This window comes from Nicotiana sylvestris, chromosome 1 (genome assembly GCF_000393655.2).
Source record: "Nicotiana sylvestris chromosome 1, ASM39365v2, whole genome shotgun sequence".
Lineage (NCBI taxonomy): Eukaryota > Viridiplantae > Streptophyta > Magnoliopsida > Solanales > Solanaceae > Nicotiana > Nicotiana sylvestris.
The window spans coordinates 80468205-80495802 of record NC_091057.1 but is presented as its reverse complement, the minus strand read 5'-3'; positions in this window follow the sequence as shown (position 1 = coordinate 80495802).

Genomic DNA, 27598 nt, shown 5'->3' with positions numbered 1-27598 from the left:
GGGTTTGAACAACAAAACAAACAAACTAAACTGGGGTCACAAACCTAGAACAAACCTAGACAACACTAGACGGGCTACTATGACTAAACAAACTAGGCTAAATAAAAGGATAGAAGGGTTTGAGTCACAAGACAATATCCGGATTACAACCCTGAAATAACCCGGACAACAGAAATGACAACAAAATAAACCACCAAAACTCCTCCCTGACTAACCAAGAAATGAGCGTCTTTCCAATTGTCAAGCTCGGCATCTTAGCCACTGAATTCCGCATCAACATTACTAGGACCCTCACAAACCTCCATCACATTGTTCTTAATAAATTGCTTTTGGGTTCCCTTTGCTGGCTCGTTCTTAAGATCAACCTCTGATAGCACTGAAAACTCTGCAGTGCGTGGACCTTCGAGGATCTCAGAAGAATTCTTATATTCCTTTTCAAAACAAATCATACTCACCATATGCATCTCATCACGAACAGGCGATGGACTTTGGCTAGTGTCTGCTGCATCTGGATTTTTCATGACAATGTCACCTGCATCAATAAGCTTCTGAATTGCTTTCTTTAGATTCCAACACTTCTCTATGTCATGCCCCGGGGCATCTGAGCAATATGCACACCTTTGAGAAAAATCAAACTTCTTTGACAGAGGGTTTGGCATTTTTATATGAATCGGCTTCAATATGTCCAATTGCTTCAACTTTTGGAAAAAACTGGCGTATGATTCTCCAATAGGGGTGAAAGCCTTTTCTTTTTTCAGCAACCTCTCATTCTTAAATGCTTGATTGGGCCGAAAACCTGATCCGGGAGGTTTTCTGTAGTCTCGTGGGGGTAGATAGGCATTTTGTGGAGCTGGGTACTGGGAAAGTGATGTACGATTTTTGGAGTTCCGTGGAGAGAAGTGGCATTGGGGAGGATCATCTGGCGCACAAGGATATCCATGGGGACGATGTCAAGGCTGGAAGTGTTGATCGGGAAAGCCCATCGGATCATCTTTTCTGTTTCTCTTTCTTCCACCCAAGCTTACTAGGATGTTCTGAATATCTTTCGAACAACTCATGATTTTGCCTGACTTGATTCCCTCTTCTACTAGCTCCCCTATTTTTAACACATCATTGAAAGTCTTTCCCAAGGCCGGGATTAAATGACTGAAGTAGGTGGGCCCCTAGGCTTGTAGGAAAAGCTCAACCATTTCTTCTTCACCAATCGGGGTATTGACTCGAGCATCTTGCTCCCTCCATCTGAGCCCAAACTCCCTAAAGCTTTCCTCCGGCTTCTTTTCCATTTTAGATAGGGAGGAGCGGTCTGGGGTAACACCTGATCTGTATTGAAAGCACCGAACAAAATCTTGAGCCATGTCACCCAATGTAGGCCACTTACCAACATTTTAACGATTATGCTAGTCCAAAGCTGCCCCAGTCAGGCTCTCACTGAAATCCGCTATCAACAAATCATCTTTCTCACCAACACTTCTCATTTTACTGCAATAATCCCTCAAATGGGCTACCGGATCCCCACACCCATCATACAAGTTAAACTTTGGCACTTTAAACCCCGCAGGTAGACGAACGTCGGGGGACATAGACAATTCTTTGTAAGACATGCTACCATGGTCTCCCGTTCCTTGTTTGTTTTTTAAGGACTGTTCTATGCCTTTCAGCCTCCTGGGTACCCCATCTCGCCCCTTTCTTCTTGTGAACTTTTCATTTTCAACATGAGGCTCACCCGCGGGCCCTGCTTGTATGGGTTGGGAACCTTGTGGGAAACCTCTGAGGGGTAATATTGGGCATCGTGAGCTTTGAGTGGGTGTTCATTGTTGGGGATGGTGGATAAGACAGTAGGGCAATTTTTGAGAAAGGTAATTGGAAGATGAATGATGGAGCTACTAGGGTGGTTGGGAAAGCCATGATAAGCGGGTGGTTCAGGAGAATATGGGGGATCATCTGGCACTATGACCGGTGTTTGGGTAAGGGTAGCATCTAGGAAGCTAGGTGGTGGCGGGGGTGGTGCCTTCCCATTCATCCATGCCTGATACATGTCTGTCATGTGTTGTCTTAACATCCTCACCTCTTTAACCAACCCATTGTCCTGTTCGACCAATTGCTTTTGGGCACATGTATCAACCAACTCAGTTTTGTTGTTGTCTACCATTGCCTTTTGACTTTATGTTGTGGAGAGGAGTCACTACTTCGAGAACCACAAACCAACCACCTTTCTACTATGAAGATATCAAAATGAACAAAATGGGTCATACCGTTAGCGTTAGGGCATTTAACAACAAAAATATCACATTGTGTGCAATGCACCTAGCAACAATTAATGGTTCTAGAATGACTTCGAGGGTCATAAGGTCACTTGACATCATCCCAATTTGTCCATTTGAATCTTCTCTTTTCTTTTCTTTTCTTTCCTCGCACTTCTTAGCTTGCTCATTTTCTTTCCCCTTTTTTCTTTCTGATTGTCGCTCTTTTCTTCCTTCTCAATTCTCACATCCTATAATTTCACCATCTTTTTTCTTTTTTTCTTTTCTTTTAATAAATGAAAAATGATTCGATCGAACCCTATGTAGGTTGCCTACGTATCATGACGCCGCATTGTTACACCCCAAGTTTTCATACGTGAGAGTATGTCGTAAGTCATTGATGTATGCTCGGAAATGAGATTGTATTTGGAAGAAAATAAAGTAAGTTAATCATGTTACCTTGCAGGTTACAAATATTTAAGATCATGAAAAACGAGTACCAAGAGGGTTGGAAATCTTAGAAGCTAAACCAATTAAAGAAAATAAGTTTCGTCAAAAGTCGACAAGTTTGGAATGTTATAACATGTACTTTGGGGTGAGACTAGGGTTCTTAACATGATAAGGAGGTTATTCTATGAGTTATTTTAGTCGTATGATAATCATTTTCTACATTTTTAAGGCAAGCAAGTTGTGGAACAAGAGTTGGCAAAAGTCATCACAAGTTACATTCATAAATTTGCTAAAATTTAGGTCAAATGTATCTGAGAATTTCTCCAAATATACTTGGAATCATAGGGTGTTATACCTACAAAATTGAAGATCTACAAGTCTAGTTTCTAACGTATTAAACCGTTCGTCAATACGACATCGGAGTAGAGAGATATTCGTGTTTTGCGAGACCGCGCAAGCAGCTCCCAATGGGACCCACTTAGGCGATGGTTGACCTACTTCAATTTATAAACGATTTGGACGCCTATTTTTGCTCATTTTTCAACTACAATTCGTCTCCAAACTTCTCCTAACCCTCCTAAACATATACAATAAGGGTTTGAAGTGATTCCAAAGTGATTACACCATATTTCAACATCAAAACTTAGTTCTAGTGAAGAACAACACCTCTTTGAGGTTGTGTTGTCATTGCGGATTGTTGTGGGCTGTAATTGGATGAAATTCCAAGTTGTTGCTGCTGTCTAAGGTGAGTATAACAGCCTACGAATTGTGCTTAAGCTTGCTTGTATGTTGGTTAAGTTTTTAGGATGATAAACTACAAGATAATACTTGGATTAGCTTAAGTCACTTCTATGGTGTTGTATTGCTATTGAGGGTTTTTGTAAACTGAATATAACTTGGATTTTCACCTGAAGTTACTATAGGAGGTATGTATATTGTGTTCGTGCTTGTGCCTAAGGTTATCTTGATGTTGATTAAGTTAAATAGATGGGCTAGACATGAACTAGTGAATAAAGTTGCTAATTGAGGATAGTTGAAGTTGTGGATTATTTTCATTGTTATAAATATATGGTATAAGGCTGGAATCATTGATTAATGACTTCATTATCATGTTAATGATACTTTTATGTTAAAGTGAGAAGTCTATAAGGATTGATAAGGGGTATACGGATTCCAATCGGAGCTTGCCGCTCGTCGTAATGTAGTCGTGACTTGTTGTTGTTATATGGTGTCTTGATATTGATAATTATGTATTGATGGATTGCTCTGGTCATTGTTGTTGATATATATATTGGAGGAGGCCCTTGTTACAAGGGAGATGCTTCCCAAATTTATATAAACGAGCTACTAGCTTAAGTTATAGACTTAGCCTATGCTCAACACTGATTTTGAATCTCCTTATACTATGATAGATTGAATTGACTTGTTTGAAGAGTTTCTTGGAAGGGATTAAGGACTCAACGGGTTTAAGGTATGTTAAGGCACTTTCTTCTTTCTTTTGGCATGATCTAAGGTGAAATGAATACGCTACTTCATAGCGGATCTACTCCTAGTAACTAAGGTTGTCCATGTTGTTCTTTCCTTATAAAATTATTCTAAGCAAGTGTGTATGATCCTTGAATCCTACTAAGGTTAATATTAAGGGTATGGATGTCCATAATATTCTTAAGTCACTCCAAAAGGTTTAGAAGGTGAATCCATGAGTCTAGCATGCATTATATATAGTATCTATTTTACTCTACCGAGCCGCGCTATAATCGGCCGGGTACGACACCTATTGTGCAACCACTGATCAGTTGGGTTTACCGAGCTCCACGTGGCCGGGTACGATTCTACCGAGCCTTATGATGGTCGGGTACGCTTTTACCGAGTCCTCTTTGAGGCCGGGTACGATATGATGATGATGATGCCCACGGAGGTGAATGTTTTAAAAAGTTTATGTATATATATGTATTATGGATTTCATATCAGTAGCCCCTAGAGGCACTCAGATGTTACAGGTTTTATCTCATCTATCTCTCTTTACATTACTGTTCTTGTTTATGCTTTCCTGCCTTACATACTCGGTACTTTTTTCGTACTGACGTCCCTTTTGCCCGGGGACGCTGCGTTTCATGCCCGCAGGTCCCGATTGATAGGTTGATAGTCCTCCTAGTTGGCTATCAACTCAACGAAGGTGTTGGTGTACTCCACTTGCTCCGGAGTTGCCTATTTGGTCAGTATGCTTTGGATATGTATTGATTGGTATGCGGGGCCCTGTCCTGACCTTTATGATTTCATGTACTCTTAGAGGCTTGTAGACAGATGTCAGGTGTATGGATACATGTATGGCCTTGTCGGCCTATGTTTTGAGTTTACAAATGGTCATGTCGGCCTTATAGGCCCGTATGTCACATATATAAGTTTATATATCATGTTGGGTCTTCATATGTTGAGTATTCCTTTATGTTTTATTCTTGTTATCTCATGACGGATTTTCTGGCTCATTTACTCATGATATTATGATAAGAAAGATAATTTACGTTGGTACTCGGTTGAGTAAGGCACCGGGTGCCCATTGCGTCCCTTCGGTTTGGGTCGTGACAGCAGTGGTATCAGAGCAGTTCTGTCCTAGCGAGCCTACAAGCCGTGTCTAGTAGAGTCTTGTTTATGGGTGTGTTGTGCACCACACTTATAAGCAGAAGACTACAAGGCATTTAGGTCTGTCACTCTTTCTTCTTACTCTAGATCGTGTAGTAGAGCTCAGTTGTAAGAATTCAAACTCCTAAATTTGACTTTAGTCGTAATACAACGATACCTACATCCACAAAGATAGTTGGCAAGAGATTGCATGTGGATGTGGAAGAGTTGAGTTAGAGGAACTCGATTTCACATCATGCTTATGATGAGTAAATGTGAGGTCTTTAACAGATCATGTGTGTACTAAGATGTGTATGCTTCTTAATAAGGAGCCTTAAGGCAAGGATATCTATTCACGAATATGGTGAAAATCTATGAGGAATTCAGAAGCTAGATACAAGTTTCAACAAGTAAAAGAAGTAAGGTGAAGAGGGGTACGAGGCACCCAGATAATGAAGATTAGCAATATTTTCAAATCAGGCAGAGAAATATAAGCATTTTGGTACCTTCATCAATGACAGAGGTAAGTACAATTGGCCACACCCATCTTAGTTATGTTCTATGGGAGCTAACATATATTATTTAAGAGAAAGATGGGATATCAGGATCTAGTTGGAGTTAGAGTAACCCAAAAATTGTGGATGGGTTGTTATCATTAACTAAAGTTTCCGAAAAATGGTGCAAATGTGGTAATAGATCTCCTTCTAAGACACCCAGATGGTGAACTCTAGAGTAGTACAATCAGATACAAATACTGGAATATTCAGAAATTTCAGAAGATAGGCAGTGGGATCCTAGAAGGGACAAATATTTACCTTAGTATGACTCTAGCCCCGAGTAAAAAAAAGAATGTTAGGCATTCCAAAGAGCCAGTGAGATGAAGGTAGGGGAGCTTAAAGGGAAAGAACTTTTTGCTGAAGTTTTCAGAATAAAGTGATAGACAAAAAAAAATATTATCCGGAGAATAAGAAGAAAATAAATGAAGCATCATGAGTAAGATGTGATATATATGTGATAACAGTAAATCAAAATATGACACGATGACAGAAGTGATATATATATATATATATATATATATATATATATATATATATATATATATATATATATATATATATATATATGATAGTTGATTCAGGAAGAGCCCAGTTATGGCTAGACAAGAGACCACAGATAAATCAATAGATCATGCAAGATAAATGTAGTGAACTGCAGCATAGTGAATTCAGTCTCGCAAATACGAGATCGCAATCATTTGAAAAAAAAAATTCAGATAGGAGTTGAGGCAGTTAAAGGTACCGTTTTTAAGGTTTATGAAACTAAGAAAGAGTGCCACTAAAGAGACAATAAAAATTTGAGCTTAGAATTAACTCTACGAGCACAAAGGCATAAATTTATGTAACTAATGATTATTATAGGCGAGTAAGAATAACGAAAATTACCTTTGGGTGTACGATATATCAAGCTCGCAACTTTACAAGAGCCAGAAGGTCTCCCTAAGTACTACAATGAAAGACTAGCTGAGAAAATAAGGAAGAAGGTTTCCACCTAAGCATAGTGAGCTAAAGAGTAAATGATCCTGTAAAACAGTCTCACTACAATATTGTATACACTCCATAAGAAAGTGGCACCTAACATGGCTAATGAATGGTAAAAAAAAGCCATCAAAGGTGATGTTTGAGATCATATAAGGTACAGGAAATTATAGTATTCGTGGGCAAAAAGACAAGCCAAGTATTCATGCAAAAGTAATTGCTTACATTTAAGGACAACTGAGAAGGCACGGAAGGAAATTTATGGTGCTAGCAAGTTAAAGGAAGGTTGCGAGTAGTATAAATAGATCGGTGTAGGTCCTAAGGTAAAGTATAGTAGAGCAACAAGGTTTTAAGTAGATAGGAGTAAGGATATGAAAAGGTGAGTGAGAAGGTGACGAGAATATGTATGTCCTCGGGATTAAACCCATCAAAACAAGGGAGATTCCATATGTAATAAAAAGCTCGGTACAGCCTGAATGAACACAGAGGAGTCTAAGACTAGGTGCATTTAGAAGAGATGGAATGCTACCCTGGCAGTAGAATAAGGGTGTAATTATGATAGATAAGAGGATGATGCTTAGGCCTTTGATTGAGTAACGATTTAACGAGAAAGGGATTTCATTAATTGCACGGGATTTGAATACCCCCATAAGATGAATCGCATTGGGATGCAATGAAATACGTTATTGAAGTATAGTATTATCCCTAGGTGGATCAGGAAAATCACTTCAGATGTTCCCCGATAAGATGTGAGCCCTAGTGACAGTGTATTACGTAAGAGGTTGCAAGTTATCAGTGATAGATTATAGATCAACATTAAGGTGAATAAACAATAGATGGGTACAAGTTCCAAAGTACGAGATGAGATTTGTTTGTTATTCTTAAGATGAATAATAATGAGGAAGCACTAAAGGACTTAGATTTATACATATAGGATAAGCAGCGAGAGAGTAACCTGGAGTTGGGTAGCAAACCTCGGTAATAATAAACCGAAGTAAGTTTTATGGTATAGTATAACCTACCTAGATGTAGTAAATCCATAAGGATAGATATACAAGGCTATGAAACAAGAGATAGAAATAGTCTTAAGTTCGATAAAGTACCAAGCGAAAGATATCAGTACACCTATAGATGCCTAGAGGGACAACTTGTCATAATTCTATAGATGTTCATAAAGTAAGGCTTAGAGATTGGCTAAAAGATGGAGGAAAAAGAGAAGACGAGTCGCTAGGCGCTCATACAAGGACACAGTCGTACATATTGCATGACATAAGGTAGCAAATGTTACGATGTTGGAAGAATTCCGACCACATGTCATGGCGTGACAAAGAGGCCTAAAAGGGGGAATGCATACGTTATTGATGAATCGCATAAGATGAATCGCATTGGGATGAATCGCATTGTGACAAAGAGACCCCATAAGATGAATCGCATTGGGATGCAATGAAATACGTTATTGAAGTATAGTATTATCCCTAGGTGGATCAGGAAAATCACTTCAGATGTTCCCTGATAAGATGTGAGCCCTAGTGACAGTGTATTACGTAAGAGGTTGCAAGTTATCAATGATAGATTATAGATCAACATTAAGGTGAATAAACAATAGATGGGTACAAGTTCCAAAGTACGAGATGAGATTTGTTTGTTATTCTTAAGATGAATAATAATGAGGAAGCACTAAAGGACTTAGATTTATACATATAGGATAAGCAGCGAGAGAGTAACCTGGAGTTGGGTAGCAAACCTCGGTAATAATAAACCGAAGTAAGTTTTATGGTATAGTATAACCTACCTAGATGTAGTAAATCCATAAGGATAGATATACAAGGCTATGAAACAAGAGATAGAAATAGTCTTAAGTTCGATAAAGTACCAAGCGAAAGACATCAGTACACCTATAGATGCCTAGAGGGACAGCTTGTCATAATTCTATATATGTTCATAAAGTAAGGCTTAGAGATTGGCTAAAAGATGGAGGAAAAAGAGAAGACGAGTCGCTAGGCGCTCATACAAGGACACAGTCGTACATACTGCATGACATAAGGTAGCAAATGTTACGATGTTGGAAGAATTCCGACCACATGTCATGGCGTGACAAAGAGGCCTAAAAGGGGGAATGCCCAAGCGTTTGGATTTATTCACAAAACAATTGCTTAGATGAAAAGATGAGCATTAAAGTATTCGTAAGAGCCATAGTTTATGAAACTGATAAGCGCATCAGTCAACATTCGAGGACGAATGTTCCAATGGGGGGAATGATGTTACACCCCAAGTTTTCATACGTGAGAGTACATCGTAAGTCATTGATGTAAGCTCGGAAATGAGATTGTATTTGGAAGAAAATAAAGTAAGTTAATCATGTTACCTTGGAGGTTACAAATATTTAAGATCATGAATAACGAGTACCAAGAGGGTTGGAAATCTTAGAAGCTAAACCAATTAAAGAAAATAAGTTTCGTCAAAAGTCGACAAGTTTGGAATGTTATAACATGTACTTTGGGGTGAGACTAGGGTTCTTAACATGATAAGGAAGTTATTCTATGAGTTATTTTAGTCGTATGATAATCATTTTCTACATTTTTAAGGCAAGCAAGTTGTGGAACAAGAGTTGGCAAAGGTCATCACAAGTTACATTCATAAATTTGCTAAAATTTAGGTCAAATGTATCTGAGAATTTCTCCAAATATACTTGGAATCATAGGGTGTTATACCTACCAAATTGAAGATCTACAAGTCTAGTTTCTAACACATTAAACCGTTCGTCATTTCGACATCGGAGTAGAGAGATATTCCTATTTTGCGAGACCGCGCAAACAGCTCCCAATGGGACCCACTTAGGCGGTGGTTGACCTACTTCAATTTATAAACGATTTGGACGCCTATTTTTGCTCATTTTTCAACTACAATTCATCTCCAAACTTCTCCTAACCCTCCTAAATATATACCACAAGGGTTTGAAGTGATTCCAAAGTGATTACACCATATTTCAACATCAAAACTTAGTTCTAGTGAAGAACAACACCTCTTTGAGGTTGTGTTGTCATTAAGGATTGTTGCGGGCTGTAATTGGATGAAATTCCAAGTTGCTGCTGCTGTCTAAGGTGAGTATAACAGCCTACTAATTGCGCTTAAGCTTTCTTGTATGTTGGTTAAGTTTTTAGGATGATAAACTACAAGATAATACTTGGATTAGCTTAAGTCACTTCTATGGTGTTGTATTGCTATTGAGGGTTTTTGTAAACTGAATATAACTTGGATTTTGATTTGAAGTTTGTTATTGCTTGTGCCTAAGGTTATCTTGATGTTGATTAAGTTAAATAGATGGGCTAGACATGAACTAGTGAATAAAGTTGCTAATTGAGGATAGTTGAAGTTGTGGATTATTTTTATTGTTATAAATATATGGTATAAGGCTGAAATCATTGATTAATGACTTCATTATCATGTTAATGATACTTTTATGTTAAAGTAAGAAGTCTATAAGGATTGATAAGGGGTATACGGATTCCAATCGGAGCTTGCCGCTCGTCGTAATGTAGTTGTGACTTGTTGTTATATGGTGTCTTGATATTGATAATTATGTATTGATGGATTGCTTTGGTCATTGTTGTTGGTATATATATTGGAGGAGGCCCTTGTTACAAGGGAGATGCTACCCAAATTTATGTAAACGAGCTATTAGCTTAAGTTATAGACTTAGCCTTTGCTCAACACTGATTTTGAATCTCCTTATACTATGATAGATTGAATTGACTTGTTTGAAGAGTTTCTTGGAAGGGATTAAGGACTCAACGGGTTTAAGGTATGTTAAGGCACTTTCTTCTTTCTTTTGGCATGATCTAAAGTGAAATGAATACGCTACTTCATAGCGGATCTACTCCTAGTAACTAAGGTTGTCCATGTTGTTCTTTCCTTATAAAATTATTCTAAGCAAGTGTGTATGATCCTTGAATCCTACTAAGGTTCATATTGAGGGTATGGATGTCCATAATATTCTTAAGTCACTCCAAAAGGTTTAGAAGGTGAATCCATGAGTCTAGCATGCATTATATATAGTATCTATTTTACTCTACCGAGCCGCGCTATAATCGGCCGGGTACGGCACCTATTGTGCAACCACTGATCAGTTGGGTTTACCGAGCTCCACGTGGCTGGGTATGATTCTACCGAGCCTTATGATGGTCGGGTACGCTTTTACCGAGTCCTCTTTGAGGTCGGGTACGATATGATGATGATGATGCCCACAGAGGCGAATGTTTTAAAAAGTTTATGTATATATATGTATTATGCATTTCATATCAGTAGCCCCTAGAGGCACTCAAATGTTACAAGTTGTATCTCATCTATCTCTCTTTACATTACTGTTCTTGTTTATGCTTTCCTGCCTTACATACTTGGTACTTTATTCGTACTGACGTCCCTTTTGCCCGGGGACACTGCGTTTCATGCCCGCAGGTCCCGATTGATAGGTTGATAGTCCTCCTAGTAGGCTATCAGCTCAACGAAGGTGTTGGTATACTCCACTTGCTCCGGAGTTGCCTATTTGGTCAGTATGCTTTGGATATGTATTGATTGGTATGCGGGGCCCTGTCCCGACCTTTATGATTTTATGTACTCTTAGAGGCATGTAGACAGATGCCAGGTGTATGGATACCTGTATGGCCTTGTCGGCCTATGATTTGAATTTACAAATGGTCATGTCGGCCTTATAGGACCGTATGTCACATTTGTATATCATGTTGGGTCTTCATATGTTGAGTATTCCCTTATGTTTTATTCTTGTTATCTCATGACGGGTTTTCTGGCTCATTTACTCATGATAGTATAATAAGAAAGATATGTTACGTTGGTACTCGGTTGAGTAAGGCACCGGGTGCCCAACGCGGCCCTTCGGTTTGGGTCGTGACACGCATGAATCCGATCTTTGCGTAGTTCGGAAAGATCGAGAGTAAAACACATAAACTAACATTTTCTTTTTCATTTTCTTCTTCTTTATTTTCCTTTTTACCTTAGTGACTACTCCGATGAGAAAAGAGAAATAAAAGAAGCAAATCTTTTTTTGAATTTCCTAGACTGAATGCCCTATAACCTATTCTAAACTCAAGTTTAACGAGAAAAACTTGTTATTAAGAAAAATCCTAGAAGAGAAAAACCCCTTTTTTTTATGAAAAAAATCTAAAGAGTAAACCACAGAAAAGTATTTGAATTTTCATTTGATATCCTGACGCAAGATTTCGAAACAAGCAATAAACAAAATAAAACAAAATATTTTTTGGATTTCAATTTGATTGTTTAAAGGAAAAATTCTAATGATAAACAAAGGATAAAGTATGTTTTTTTTCTATGTACAATATCCTAAAGTTCTAATGAAAATAAAAAGAATTTTTTTTCATTTTTCACTAATTTCCCCAAGAAACACCTCAAAAGAAAATCTTTTTGGATTTTGGAATTAATACCTTAAAGAAGGATTTTAAAGAAGTACTAAAAGAAAATTCTCTTTTTTTTTGAATTTTGGTCCTAATATAGTAGAGGAAATATAAAAACAATTCATTTTAAGTCCTAGATATTAATTGTCTAAAGGAAAAACAATCTCAAAGGAGATTTTTTTTTTTTATTTCTTATAACAAAAACGCAAAATTTCTTCTTTTTTTTTTCCTGGATTTTCGACTTGTAACACATTTCCACATACTATTTATTTTGAGTTAAAAAAAAGACTTCCTTTTTTTTGAATTTTCTAAGGAAAGATTTTTAAAGAAGGAACTAAAGAAAAATATTTTTGGATTTTTGATAAGACTTTATCTTTCTGGTAATCTCCTCTTGTTCAGGTTTTTTGTCGTTTTCTCCTGCCTCGCGGTAAACTCGTATCGGGGTGGCTGAGGGTAAGAATTAGTAGTAAACTGGGTTGGTTACATTGAGAAAGATGGTGCTTGAAAGGTGAAAGATGATGGATCAAAGCTAGGCCTGGGTAGAGTGCGTTGTGTCGTAGCTGAACAAGGTGGCGCAGTGAACATGTTTGAGGCCGCACCTGACATTGACACCTGGGGGCGAGCCTTAGAAGGTGTTCCAGCAAAGTGGGCTGAGATGGTAGGATATCCCAGTGGGGTGTTTGGATAACTTATGGGGATGTTGGAAGTCCCACTTGCCCTGGGAAATAGCTCAGGGAATCCAGGTATCGCACTTGGTGGTTCCCTACCATTGGCCCAGGCGTCCCACATTTTCATCATGCGGAGACGCATAATTCTATTTTCCTCAGCAGTTGCTGACTCAGAAGTTGGGATGGCCGAGATCGGGCTATCCTCCGGAATAGGATATGTTGGCAGATGCCTTTCCGAAGACATTTCAACACTTCCTTTTGACCTTGTGAAGTACGGATGTGAAGCCAGACTATGTCACACCTCCTTTTTACACACCCGAAGGAGTATAAGGGGAGTTTTTCCACTTTAAGTAACATTATTCGAAATGGAATTATTTTATTTTATTTCTCAGAGTCGCCAGTTGGAATATTTATTGGTGTCCCAAGTCACCGGTTTATTTTAAATCCCAAATCGAGGAAAACTTGACTTTCCTTTTGAAGTCTGCGAACCAGAAATTCTATGTAAGGAATTCTGTTAACCCGGGAGAAGGTGTTAGGCATTCCCGAGTTCCGTGGTTCTAGAACGGTCGCTTAAACTATTACAATTGGCCTGTTATCTGATTTTAATATATGTTTTTTTCTATAGTATATTTTAACTTATTAAACCACTTTTAATTATTTTTAGGAAGATTCGACATTATTTGAAATACGCCTTGAACCATGCCACATGAAATGCACCCGCAATTCACGACACATTTTATTTAACATTGTTGAGAATTGGAGTTGGGTCACATGAAATGCACACTCGAGTTTAAGGAAATTAATTTAAATAGCACGCCTAAAGCAACTAGGCACTTTCAAGTTTGCGAGGGCCATGGAAATTCAACTAATGGCACACCTCGATTTTAGGACTATTATTTAAGCAATCAAATTCCAAAACCAAACTGATTTCTGTTGACTACATTTTGAGAAAAATACACAACACTGCACATTAACATGAAAGCATTAAGCTAATCTACAAGTAGCGAAAGAAACAAAATACTAGTCAAGATGCCAAGAAAACTTGCCTCCGTATCATCTTCCAACTCAGTAGCTATGTTAGCACAACCTATAATTAACATACACCCATACTCATGTTACATGTGTTTATAAATCATCTTTCTCAACTAATTCGAGTACTAATGTATGGATCATGGTTTGATGTGGAAGTACAAGAACTACGTAATTCATGTATTTGGTAAGGTATATATAAAAATATTAATTAAATCTTGTGAACCTTCAAAAATGAGAACCTGGGAACATGGAACGTCTTAAAATTTTTAAAAATGAAATATATTACAAGGATAGAACTCAAAATCAAATAATTAATAGCTCTTCATGCTTATGATTCTTGTAACTCATAAATTAGACAATCTACTGCTCATCTCAAAAACAAAAGGCAGAAGATGAAATCTCTGGAAAAGAAGCTCCAAACTTCTCGCAAAATTCCAAACTATAACTGTTGGAAAACATCTCGTCATACCATGCGCCAAACTTTGATGCTAGGATATACAGATTGAATGCTAATTAAACACATGAGATCAATTATAACACTAGCCCTAGGATCGATTTTTTGAAACTGCTGAAGGCTCAAGTAACTAATAGATCCATATGACAATAGTAGATAAGCCAACCATCAATTGTAATAACAAAGCAGACGAATTAAACACCCCCTCAATCTTTATAATAAAAGGCGATTAAACATCAACTACAACTCCATAACAAAAACAAATATAAGATAGTTCATAGAAGACATACCTAATGGTACAAAGATTAAATCTAGAAAGCAAAGGGAAGCCAAATAAAGGCAACGACACCAGCGGGTAGGAGCACAGTAAATTCCAGCAGAAGCAGCCGATTTTGAACTCAGTTTTCAACTTAAAAAATTAGGAAATCGCATAGAAAATTCCTTGAACCTAACACAGTAGCCTTGATAGCCCAATAACTTGAGAAATCATAGAACTATCTCATTCAAACTCTATTGCTCCTTTCTTTTGGAATGGGGTTGCTCGATTTTGGTTGTAGAAGGGAAATGGTCTCACTTCTATGGGAAATTGGGGATGGAAGGTGACAACTCGGTTCGTCTGTTGCTGAAGAAGAGAGGAGTCAGAGGTTCTGCTCGGTCTCCTTCAAGATGAGAGAGCCGTCGTTTTTCATTTTTCTAAAGAGGGGAAATTCTCCTTCTCTTGTGTATGGGATCTAATTCTTTGTAGTGAAGAAAAAAGGGAAAGTTGTGCTAGGTCTCCAAAAATGGGGAAGGGATCTGATGGGTAAAGTCTTTAGAGTTGGGATTTAATGAGATGGGAATGGGTTATTGGGTCAGGCTAGGCGGGTCTGTTTTTGGGCCTAGGTGGTTTGGACGGGTTTGGGTAGTTTTTAGGCTGGGATTTGGGTACAAGAAGTAGCCCAATTCATATTAAAACCCCTCTTTCATTCTTTTTCTTTTGTTTTTCTTTTTCTTCTTCTTTAATTAAAAATTCTAAAATTAAAAATCCTAGATTATCTAAAAATGTGAAATTAAACTAATTAACTTATTATAAAAATTTTAAACAATACATAATTCTAAATTGAAAGAGAAAAATCGATAAACTAAATTAAAAGACAAAAAAATGTAAAAAAGAGCTATTTTTGTGATTTTCAAATTTTTATAAAGCAAATAGTTACTGATTAATTCTAAAAATGTAAAAACAAATCCTAAATGCGATGCATGATATTTTGGCATTTTTTCCTGATTTAAATAAAAATCAAACATGCATAGAAAGTGTAAACAATTAATAAAATTCTACAAAAATTCCTAAAAATGGCAAATAATTAGGAAAAAATCTATTTTCTTGGGATTTTATAGGAGTAATTCGTATAGGGAAACAATCACGTACTCACAGACTACCACAAAACCAACCACCTTAATATAGAACTTGTACTTAATAGTAGACAACAGACCGATCAGTTTGAAGCAGTTGACACATAGGTAATCGCACGTTGGGGTGTGATGCACCTATACAGTTAAATGTGTTTCTACATGTTTCGCAACGGTTGCGTGTTTCATCCCAGCTCTTGCTTATTTTGCCAATTTTCTTTTCTTTCCACTTTGGCTCTTTGCGCTTCTCTTTTATTCCCATTTTCCTCTCTATTCTTGCTCCTTTTTTTTCGTTTTTCATTTGATTTTTCTTTGGCTCTCTTTTTCTCTTTTTTTTTTGGTTTTTCTTTCGGTTCTTTCCCTCCACATACCTCTTTTATTTGAGTTATTTACAAAAATTATGACCGGATCCGATGAGGATTGCCTGCGTATCATGACACCGCATGAATCAGATCATTACGTAGTTAAAAAAAAAATAAGTACGAAAAATAAGGAAACAATTTTTTGGGAATTTTCAATTTTCATTAATAAAACTCCTAAACTTTTCTATTACAAAAAACTCCAACATACTTTTTTTTTGGAATAAAAACTACAAACAGACTCAAAACAAAATTTTAAACTAAAAACTGAAATACAGATTCGATAAATGAATAATCAAGAGTACATAAGCGCTTCGACTCCTGGGGCCCGTGGGACATCATTCGGTTTTGCCAAGGGCCTATGTGCAAGATCCCCTTGAAGACGCTCCAGTTCACTCATTATTTGGCGGACAAATGTCATTACTGCAGCAAAGAAAGTGGTTTGACTTATGTCCTCACATTCGTGGCATTTAATGACGATGTAATCGGAAATTGCTCTAACCCTCTCCCGGATAATACTCTTTTCTTGAAGCAAACGCCCGATTTGCTGATTCCGAGCTTCTAACACTTGGGTGTCATGATGGTTTTGACTCTGCAACCGTTGCATATCTTCCTCCATCTGGGACATCAAGGCATAACAATGTTCCCTTTCGACTTTAAAGTTCCTAGCTTGTTTGGCTGCCTCATTTTCAAGGGTAGTTAACTTTCTCTTCGAATCGGTGACTGTCCCCTCGTATTTTCTCTTCAACTACCGCACAAATTCTGTCCGTCCTTCCGCATTCTTTTCCAGTTGTGCTCGGACTCTTGGTAGACTAGCCTTATATTTTTCTAAGTCATCTTAATACTCAATTACTTTCTTTCGAAGACCACATATAAGCCTTTCATCTGCTCGGCTTCTTTCCTGATTTTTAGCGGCTATTTTCCTCTTTTGGATCTGAGCTTTAAGGGCCTCATTTTCCTGAGCCAGCTTCTTTTTTTCCCCTTCATCGGCAACAGCTTGGACACTATTGTCAAATTTGAGGTTCCTGATTTGTCCCTCCAATTTACTTATCTTGGCCCTATATTTTGCTTCTTTCGTCAACCAGTCTCATTGCTCTCGTGAGTCGTCAGTAAATTGCTAGACGTGAGGCCTTTTAGCAGGCCTTTCGGGCTATCGAGTGATTTGAAACCTTTTACCGAACCAATTCATGTAATTAGGGTCTAACTCGCCTTTAGATAAATTCCACACCAGGGTCTTTGGTTCTAGAAATCTGCACTCATTCCAAATCTGACGAATTTTTCCTTCTGGGAATACAACCTTTGGACCCAAGTCTATGACTTGTCGGCTTAGATCTTCATCATGGGGAATAGTTTGAAACCTGCCCAGTTGGCACAATATCCGGTGAGGAGCATATAGTTGAATGCTCCGGAGACCCATTAGGAGAAGATAGCACACCTCGACTGACATGTATATGACTTCGGTAACAGGGAGCCATCCGAACGTCCACTCAATTCTATCCGAAGTTAAAGAAGTTAAGTGTGAAAACCAAGCCTCTGTACCTTCTGGAAATTCAACACCCGCCACTCAGTTTTCATACTCTTCGATGCAATTCAGACCAGTCATGTTGTAGTTCATATACCCGACACAGTGACAAAGATGTTCTTGTATCCACAGTTGTAGTCGCAGGTTACAACCCTGGAAGAATCTTCCCCCTTCTCGGCAGATGGTTAAGGCTCGGTAAATCTCAGCTAAGATCATTGGAACAAGGGTGCCATTAGCTTTCTTACTCATGACATCAACCATTCCAACGAGACCCAATTCTATGTTGCCATCTTTTCTCGGATAGGTTATGACACCCAAGAATGCTACTATAAAGGCCAAACCCCGCCGTGCCTCCCATTTATCTTGCTTTCCTGCATGGGTCAGACCAGTATCCGATGCTTCAAAACCGTGGGGATTGCCATAGTGCTATTACAAGAATTGGAAAGTGCAAAACCCTTCAGATAAATTCCCATCTTGAACCTCCCAACTAATACTCAACATATATAGAAACTTGTGAGGAGATACTGTTCTTGGTTACACCAGGTACCGACTTCTAGGATTTCCACTAAGGTCGGCATAGCCTGCAACTTCCTTCAGCATGGGTGTGAGCTCAAAATCAGAAAAGTGAAACACATTGTGAGTCGGGTCCCAGAAAGGTATCAAGGCCTCAATCACATCCAATCTTGGCTTGATTTTTAGAAGTCCTACGAGACCACCCAAAACTTTTACCACAGTCCCTCTGCTAATTTTTCCTAAGTCGTTTCACCACATATGGAGCTGTAAGGGGATTTCCTCAAGAGCTTCGAAGTGTTCAATTTCATTTGTGCTCATCCTGCACATTTATTAGGGTGATTCAGTTAAGAAGATCATGACTCATTTTGACCCAAGAAAAAGTTATCAATTTCTTTTTTTTTTCAAAATTTTTTTCATTTCAAAAATAAAAAACCCGGCTTTGCAGATACGACCCTTTAGCACTTCAGGAAAGAAGATTATAGGGCTGTGTTTGCTAACCAACCCAAAATTTAAAAAAGAGACCATAGGTGGATGTTCTTGCAAAAGCAGTCTTCCGGCGCCCTTTTGGAGACATTTGGCTTTTTTAGGCAAGAATGGCATCACCTTACTTATTTATGACAAAAAAATAAAATTTTTGTTCTTTTTAGGTTAATTTCGCAATTACTTTTTTTTTATTTTTTTTTAAAAAAAACAAAATTTTCACTTTTTTTAAAAAAAAAATCGGCAGAGTTTCGGTACCTTTTGGACATTGGTTTTTTCAAAAACAGGTAGTTATCTCTCTAGCCCTCAAATTGATTTTTCAACTTTTTTCCTATTATTCATAAGCCGGTCAACATGCAAATCCGAAGCAAATAAATGCACAAGTAGCAAGTAGAATGTATCAGGATGGTCTTTTCATTTCGGGTACACCTGTCCTAGACAGACCCAACCCCTGTGCTGAGTCTCCAAAGTCAAATGCACGTGATGCAAACAAGCATTCCTACTAGGGATCTGGCATGAGGCTTTGTTATACTAGGTTTAAAACCTGAGTGTATTGTTCTAGACCTAACTTACTCGAGCGGACAGCTCGAGCCGAGGGGGGCAGCATATTGGGAATACAAAAGTTTTACCGGCTTTGCAACTTGTCCGAACCTCATTCTAAAATTATGATAAGACTCTAACAGAAAAGAAGTCACACGAAGTGCACACTTCCTAGATGATTTAGAATACTCGGAGAGAGGAGAGTTTCGTAGCAATTTATATACAATCCAAACAATATCAAAGCGGTAAAAGCGGCATTTAGCACATTAGGCTCAACATGTAAAATCAGATAAAACAAGCCAACTATAACACTTATTCTAAGCTCAAATTCTTAAACCCTAAACCGAAGTTCTGGATTTGGTTCCCCAGCAGAGTCGACAGAGCTGTCACACCTCTTTTTTATACACCCGAGGGTATATATGGGAGTTTTTCCAATTTAAGTGACATTATTCGAAATGAAATTATTTATTTAATTCAGAGTCGCCACTTGGAATAGTTTATTTGGTGTCCCAAGTCACCGGTTTATTTTAAAATCCCAAATCGAGGAAAATAGACTTTCCTTTTGAAGTCTGCGAACCAGAAATTCTAAGTAAGGAATTCTGTTAACCCGGGAGAAGGTGTTAGGCATTCTGGGATTTCGTGGTTCTAGCACGGTCTCTTAAACTATTATAATTGGCCTATTATCTGATTTTAATACATGTTTTAGCCTATGGTATATTTTATCTTATTAACCGCTTTTAATTAATTTTAGGAAGATTCAGCGTTATATAAAACACATCATGAACCACGCCACATGAAATGCACCCGCGGTCCACGACACATTTTATTTAACGTTGTTGAGAATTGGAATAGGGTCACATGAAATGCACCCCCGAATTTAATAAATTGATTTAAATAGCGTGCCTAAAGCAACTACAAAATTTCGAATTTAAAACAAGGTTTGTGAGGGCCATGAAAAATTCAATTGATGGCACACCTCAATTTTTAAAGAGTTAAAATAGTTAAGTGAGGGCCATGCGTTATCTAATTTTGCACTATGGTACACCTCGAGTCTAATTTTAAAGGATGTTCGAACTAATCTTTTGAGGGTCATAAATTATAGCTTGCTTAATATGGCACGCCTCAAATCAAATTCTAAAAGGACCTAGTAAATTGATTAAAAGCTAAAGGAATTTCTAATTTATTTTAAGCAAATGTTTAAGCTAAATTTTAGTAACTAGTGGATTGACAATAAGTAAAACCAGGCATTTGGTTGGTAAATGAGGCCTAAACCGGCGACAGGCCCAATTGTCATGTGCAAAGCTACTTATGACAATTACATGAAGCAGCTGGCGCAACATGAAGCCCAAATCAAGAGCAAAATCGACAAAGGGAAAATCTGGGCACAACTGGCTAACGCTAACCACCCAGTTTCGTGATTCAGTACTAACACTTGAGGCATACTACATTTTCATGAAAATCTAGAGTTTGAACAAATACTGATAATCTTTAAGCAAATGCAAAGTACATTTTTGAGGCCAACATACATTCTACAATGAAAATACAATTCCTAATGTGACAATAGCTCGTACACAGATTGTTTTAACATCACAAGTTCGAATTTTCAGCAAAAGCCAATCATTATTTCATAAAGACTGTTTATTAACATGGACTTAAAGTTGTCCGACTCCATACTTTGAAAATAAAAAAAATATTTACTAATTTCATTAAAGAAAGAACAAAATGAAACCCAGAAAACTGATTTAAGGTTCATCATTGACGCTTTCAACAGAATATCTAAACAGTAAAGGCTTCCAAACTCTGCCTATGACATTTACAAATCAAACAAATAAATCTGAAGTCATTCGAAAACCCAAACCAAGACAAACGAAGCCATAGAAATTGACCACGAACAAAAACACTACCATACGACTTAGATGTTATTCACCTAAGTTATATCCATATAATAACAGTCCAAGATTAAATACAATGATAAGAGTTCAACTATCAAAACCAAAAATCAGCTAAGATACAATGAATCAGGCAATAAAAACACAATTTAATGCAGAAAATACAGATGAATCATAAATAGATGAATTGATGCTATGCTTTAAACTCCATTTTTCCATTTCATACTTCAAATCGAGCTTCACATTCAGTAGAGTCTAGGAAAATGTACCTGGATATAGCAATCAAAACAAAAGAAGAAGTTGTGCTTAAGAGTCAGCAAAATGAGGAGTTCAGTCACAACAACAGTACTCCAACAACAATGAAACAGTGCTAATGCAGCAAATCAGACCAAACTGTAAAACCAACTCAAGCCATTTTTAAACCCAAGTGCACGATTTTGGAGCTTTTTTAGAAATTCTAACTAATAAGGGGAATCAGAGAATCAAAAAACCAAGCACAATTCAAGCAATTTTCAGTATTTTGGAATTTGAAAGAGAACTCAGTCGCTTCTAAAATTTTCAGTGTTTTTTAGTCTCTAAAAATCTCACTAGATTAGGAAGTAACAGCCTTTTATAGAGAAGCTCTAGCGCAGCAGAAATGAGAGATTCCCTTACTTAAATTCCCTAAACTACCCTTTAAATCCCTCCAAATTACCTCAACAGAACACATGGGTCAATTCTGACCCAAGACAAACCAGACATGGGTTTTTAAAATCAGGATTAATCCCTCTCTTTGGGCCTCTGATTCACAGAGCCTCAATTTAATCGAGAACCCAATGAAAAAAGTCAAAAAAGGGCAACTCGGAGTTATATGAACTGCTGGAACCAAAGATTCCAAATAACACAAAAACATGAGGAAAATTTGAGCGAAAACTAAAACAAAAGAATCAAACAAGCTAATAGAGATGCTGATTGAAATAAACTAAAATTGACATGCATGCAGCAATGATTTAAGAAATAGAAAAACAAGAAAGAAAAGGAAAGAAACAGAAGAAAAAGAGATGAGATATAAAATGAAAAATGAAGGAAAGAAAAGCAAAAAAAAAAAGTACCTAAGAGGGCGGTTGGATAGTGGAAGTTGAAAAGCTATTCAACACCTTCGATTTTAGCCAAAATTGACATTAATCGTGTGTTCTCAATGAGAACACACGAATAAAATCAAACTCGACCCCAATCCATTACTGAAACTTGCCGATTCAGGAGGTTTGGGGTTTTAGGGTTTGGGGCCTAACTGATTCGATTGAAGATTCGAGTGCTTCTAGGGGTATTCGAGGAAAACTGGTTAGGGATTGGGAAAGGGGAGGCTGTGAGGATCTTGGGGTGTGAATTTGGTGGTGGTTTGAGGTGACGCCGCCACCGGAGAAGTGGGGGGGGGGATTTGGGGCGGCGCTAGGATTTGGGTCTCAAACGGAGAAGATAAAGTGAAGTAGTATAATGTACTAGGTTAATGAGAGGGTTCAGACATTTTTAAAGGGAATGGGAAAATAATTTGGGGTCGTTGGATATGATAGAACGGATGGCTCAAATCGTTTTAAACTCAAAGAACTTTGAATGACGTCGTTCGACTAAGGGCAGACCGGGTTGGGATAGAACTGGGCTAGATTGAACGGGTAATGGGTGGAATTTAATTGGGCTAGGGAGATTTAATTGGAACAACCCAAACATCAGATTTCTTTTATTTCCTTTCCTTTCTTTTCAATTTCAAATCCCTTTCTTTTCAAATTAAAATAAAAACCTAAGTTAATTTCTAAACTAAATTAACTTACCAAATTAGTCCAATTATTAGTCAAAGTATTTATAAGAAATTAAATAACTCCTAAATTGAAGAAAAAACTACAAACTTCAAAAATTAAAAGTTAAAATGCAAAGTGAGTTATTTTTGTGATATTTTCTATTTTTTGTAAAACAACTAATTAACCTAAAAATATAAAAATAAATCCTAAATGCAAATTCAATGTATTTTATATTTTTCATGAATTAAATAAAATTAAACATGCATAGAAAAATGCAAATAATTAAGCAAATTCTACAATAATTTCTAAAATAACAAACAATTAAAAGAAAATTCTAATTCTTTGGGATTTTGTAGGAGTAATTTATGTGGGGCAAAAATCACGGGCTCACAGCTGCCCCTCTTTGCTCGGAGACACGAAGTATTTTCGGGCAAAGATAAAATGAGCAATTATGAGGGATTTTTGCCCATTTGAAACTCCATTGGAAGCATTTTTTGAAAGAGCCTGACCGAACCTTGCTTCAGAGGTTGCCTACAGATCCTTGGCTATAAAGAAATCAGATCAGTATAGTTCTGGAAGTTTTGGTAGCTAGGACTACCAGGAAGCTGTGATTTCACTATTCCTGCTACTGTTACTGCTTGTTGAACTCCTTATTACACCAAAATGGAAAGTAAAAATCTAAACTAGCTAAGCCTATCAACTACAAGTTACAAGATTCATATCTATAAATCTCTTAAATCTTGATCTTGAGTCTTAGCTTGTTCTTGCTGCAGACTTCGATCTGACTCTTGATGCTCATCAGCTGTAGGTGCTGGTTCTTTCTTCTTCAGCTTTTCGAATCAAAGCGAGACATGCAAAGCTTGTGACTTCAATCATATCTTGAGCAGTCCGCATCTTATCCGCTTCAGCACTTTGAGTTCACTTCTTTTTGCTCTTTTTCTTCATTTCTTTATTTCAGATTGAGACTCATTCTTTTGGTCGTCTCGAACCCTGTGCCCCGAGGTCAAACCTGCTCAGACACCAAAACAAACAAACGAACAAAAATTTTCTGCCCAGTTTTCACTAGGAAATTTCGTGAGTTATTTTAACAAATCCTACACTATTTCTTTAATGAAAACAATAAAGTAAGGATTGTGTGTCTTTAGGAGGAAGAGATTAGGGAATTGAGCCTTATATATATAAAAACTCAACCAAGGAGTAAAGACCCTGTGTTGGAAAATACGACTAGGGAGTGGAGACCCTATGTGTAAAATCTCAACTAGGGATTGGATACTCTATGTTGGCAAAAGGCGACTAGGGGATGGAGACCCTATATCTAAAAATAATCTCAACTAGGGATTAGAGACCCTATTGGCAAAAGGCGACTAAGGGATGGAGACCCTATGTCTAAAGTAATCTCAACTAGGGATTGGAGACCCAATATTGGCAAAAGGCAACCAGGGGATGGAGACCTATGTCTAAAAATAATCTCAACTAGGGATTGGAGACCCTATGTTGGCAAAAGGCAACTAGGGGATGGTGACCCTATGTCTAAAAATAATCTCAACTAGGGATTGGAGACCCTAAGTTGGCAAAAGGCAACTAGGAGTTGGAGACCCTGTGTCTAAAATATAATCTCAACTAGGGATTGGAGACCCTATGTTGGCAAAAGGTGACTAGGGGATGCAGACCCTATGTCTAAAAATAATCTCAACTAGGGATTGGAGACCCTATGTTGGCAAAATGCGGCTAGGGAGTGTAGACCCTATGTCTAAAATAATCTCAACTAGGGATTGGAGACCCTATGTTGGAGAAAGGCGACTAGAGAGTGGAGACCCTATATCTAAAAATAATCTCAACTAGGGACTGGGGACCCTATGTTGGAAAAACGTAAAAGATTGAGTTTGGGTATCCTATACTACCATTTTTTTCTTCTTGCCTCTTTTTTAATTTGTTTCCTTTCTCTTTTTTTAATTATTTCAAGGAATGAGTAAATGCTGGAAAGAAACATTGGAGGGGAATTCCCTTTTTATGGATTGTTACTGTAAAGATGTTTCTAGCACTTGCACATTTTTCTTTTTGGGTTGCACCTGCTTCTTGAACTGTTGCTTTGGATTGCATCTGTTTCAAATTTTCCAACAAAGAAAAATTGTTAGTTTGAAACGGTGGTTGGTTTTGTGGCCTTGATTGTTTTTGATCACTTGATCCCGGCTCAACTCTTTTTGGTGAAAAACCTCTCCTATTTGCTGGATTTTCTGAAGATTAATCTCTCCTAAAATCGAGGAACTCAACTTTTCAATCTTTTACATGGCGGTTCACCCGTGTGGGGCTTTGGCCCTTTCACCTTATTCTGCCTCTAGGAGCTTCTGACTTTGGATTTCTTTTCATTTTCAATAACTTTGATTTCAGAGCAACGACCATCATGGCTAGTTGGGATCAACTTGATGCACCTGCTGAGGCTTGATATTTTTCTTTGGACTTGGATTTTATTAAGTAGAACCCCTGTAAAATCAATCTTATCACCTTTTCTTTGTATTAGTTTCGGAATAGAGTTAGGCCGAAAGGTATTGAAAGAAAAGTAAACAAAAGACAAGAAAGTGAATTTAAGGAGAAGTGTCCCTTACGGGGAGGAATGAAGGACTTATCTGGAGTGTATGCAGACTTCAATAGATATGACATGCTTCATGGACTGGATACCCAATCTGCACAACTATTCAACTTCTCATAAACCCATTGTGACCCATGTTTTAAAACCGAGAGACCTTGCCAGGACTCTTTCAGTGCCAATGGTGTAAACACGTGATTTTTGCTTCACGGACAATCGCTCCAAAAGAAAATAAAAATAGTGACAAATGGCTTCGCTGTACAATTTTTCGATCTTTCCGTGACATGTGTTGTTAGTCATTTGTGGGTCTGTCCATTTTGCATCTAGTCAATATCAAACAAAAATACAAAAAAAAAAATATGTGTCGTTAAAAGAAAATTCAAAAAAATATACGTATGTATGCATCGTTCGTTCTAAGCTGTGATCTAACCATTTTCTTTATTTTTTTATTTTTATTTTATTCCATTTATGTGTGTTTATTGTTGTAGGTGTTACACAATATGTGTGCAAGTTTTATTTTAATTATTTACCCTATTTTAGAAATTTTTGGATTAATTGGTTGAAATAAAAAGGGAAAGGAAAATCTGATTGGGCCCCAAAACGAGGCCCAAAACCGAAAACACTGATCCGGTCCAGACCAGGCCTGCCCAGGCACCTCCTGAAACGACGCCGTTTCAGGCAAATCAATCTGAGCCGTCCGTCCAGGCCAATCCAACGGCTCAGGACCTCTTTCAGCAACCCATTCTCAAACCCGACCCAAATAACCGGTCTGACCCAACCCCTCACTTAAACCAAACGACCCCGTTTAACTACCAAACGACCCCGTCTCATTTCTCACCCTCAGATCCAAGCCGTTGATATCATCTGATCTAACAGCTCAGATCCAATCCCATAGACCATATATAAACCTTCCCTTATACCCCACGCCCCCTATACCAGCACCCCATCCCTTCGTCCCCAAGATCAAACCTGAAACCCCAAACCCTAGCAAGCCGCCCTAGTCTCCCTCGCCATTAAAGCCGGCGGCACGAACGCCGGTGGCCACCTCCTGAACACCCTAAGACCCCCTCACTGTCCTAAACATGGATCTGCTATCCATTTGCCTCGAATCATCTTCCTTCGTCTCGAATCTGGATTTGAAGATTCGAGACAAAACTCGATCTATGCCAAACCACCCCATCTTCATACCAGACACTCCCCTGACCTTCCTCGTGACCAAACCAAGCTTGGTTTGGTCCGAATCTACCCACAACTCCTAAAAATCCAGATCTGAAAATCCAGAACTTGAAACACATGCACCTGGGGAATCCGGCCGGTCTTGACAAGGGTTTGAGGTCTAATAGACCTTAATCAAGGTGTTCTCATGTGAGAACACCCTGATTAAAGTTTGTTCGGCCTCAACAGTTCGAAGTTGAGTCAGATTTGGGTCCATTTTGATTTCAAACTTTTTCGGTAAGTTTCCTTTTCTCTTTGTTTGGTTCTAATTAAGTTGTCAGCATGCTTCGTTGTGTTTGTTTGTTATTTTGTTATTTTCATTCGGATTTCTTCCATCTCTGTCAAAGGCCTCTTATTTGGTAAGTTTGTTTTCTGTTTGTGTTCTAAATGTACTATGTGACATACATGTGCGTCAATTAGATTAGTCGTCAAATGAGTTAATTCATATAGGCCCCCCCCAGTAATTGAACAAAAGTTGTTTGATGCCCTTTAGGTCCCTGAACGTATTGTTTATATGAGCGACTGATTATTACCTGTTATAATTAGTGTAGTCGACCTGATAAATGTCGTCGATTAGTTTCCTACGACTGAATGTTCAAATATTCTGAATGGGCCTGTATTGTGATTTGAATGTTGGGCATTACCTATGAATGTTAGTTTGTAACTACATTGTAAACAATTAAAAAGCCAGGCTGGGGCAGTTCTGAAATCGAATGATCAAAGCCCAAAGTGCCCTGATGCTGCAATAGGCAGGGCAGTAATAATCAAGGTTAAACAGGGGTAATCTGGGGTTTGAAAAGGGCAGAAAAGGTTAGTTTAAATGAAGCTAGCAAGTAGGGTACTAATTAAGATTAAACTAATACCAATGGGGAACAAGACACAAGGGTATGAGGCTTAAAATGAATAATAAA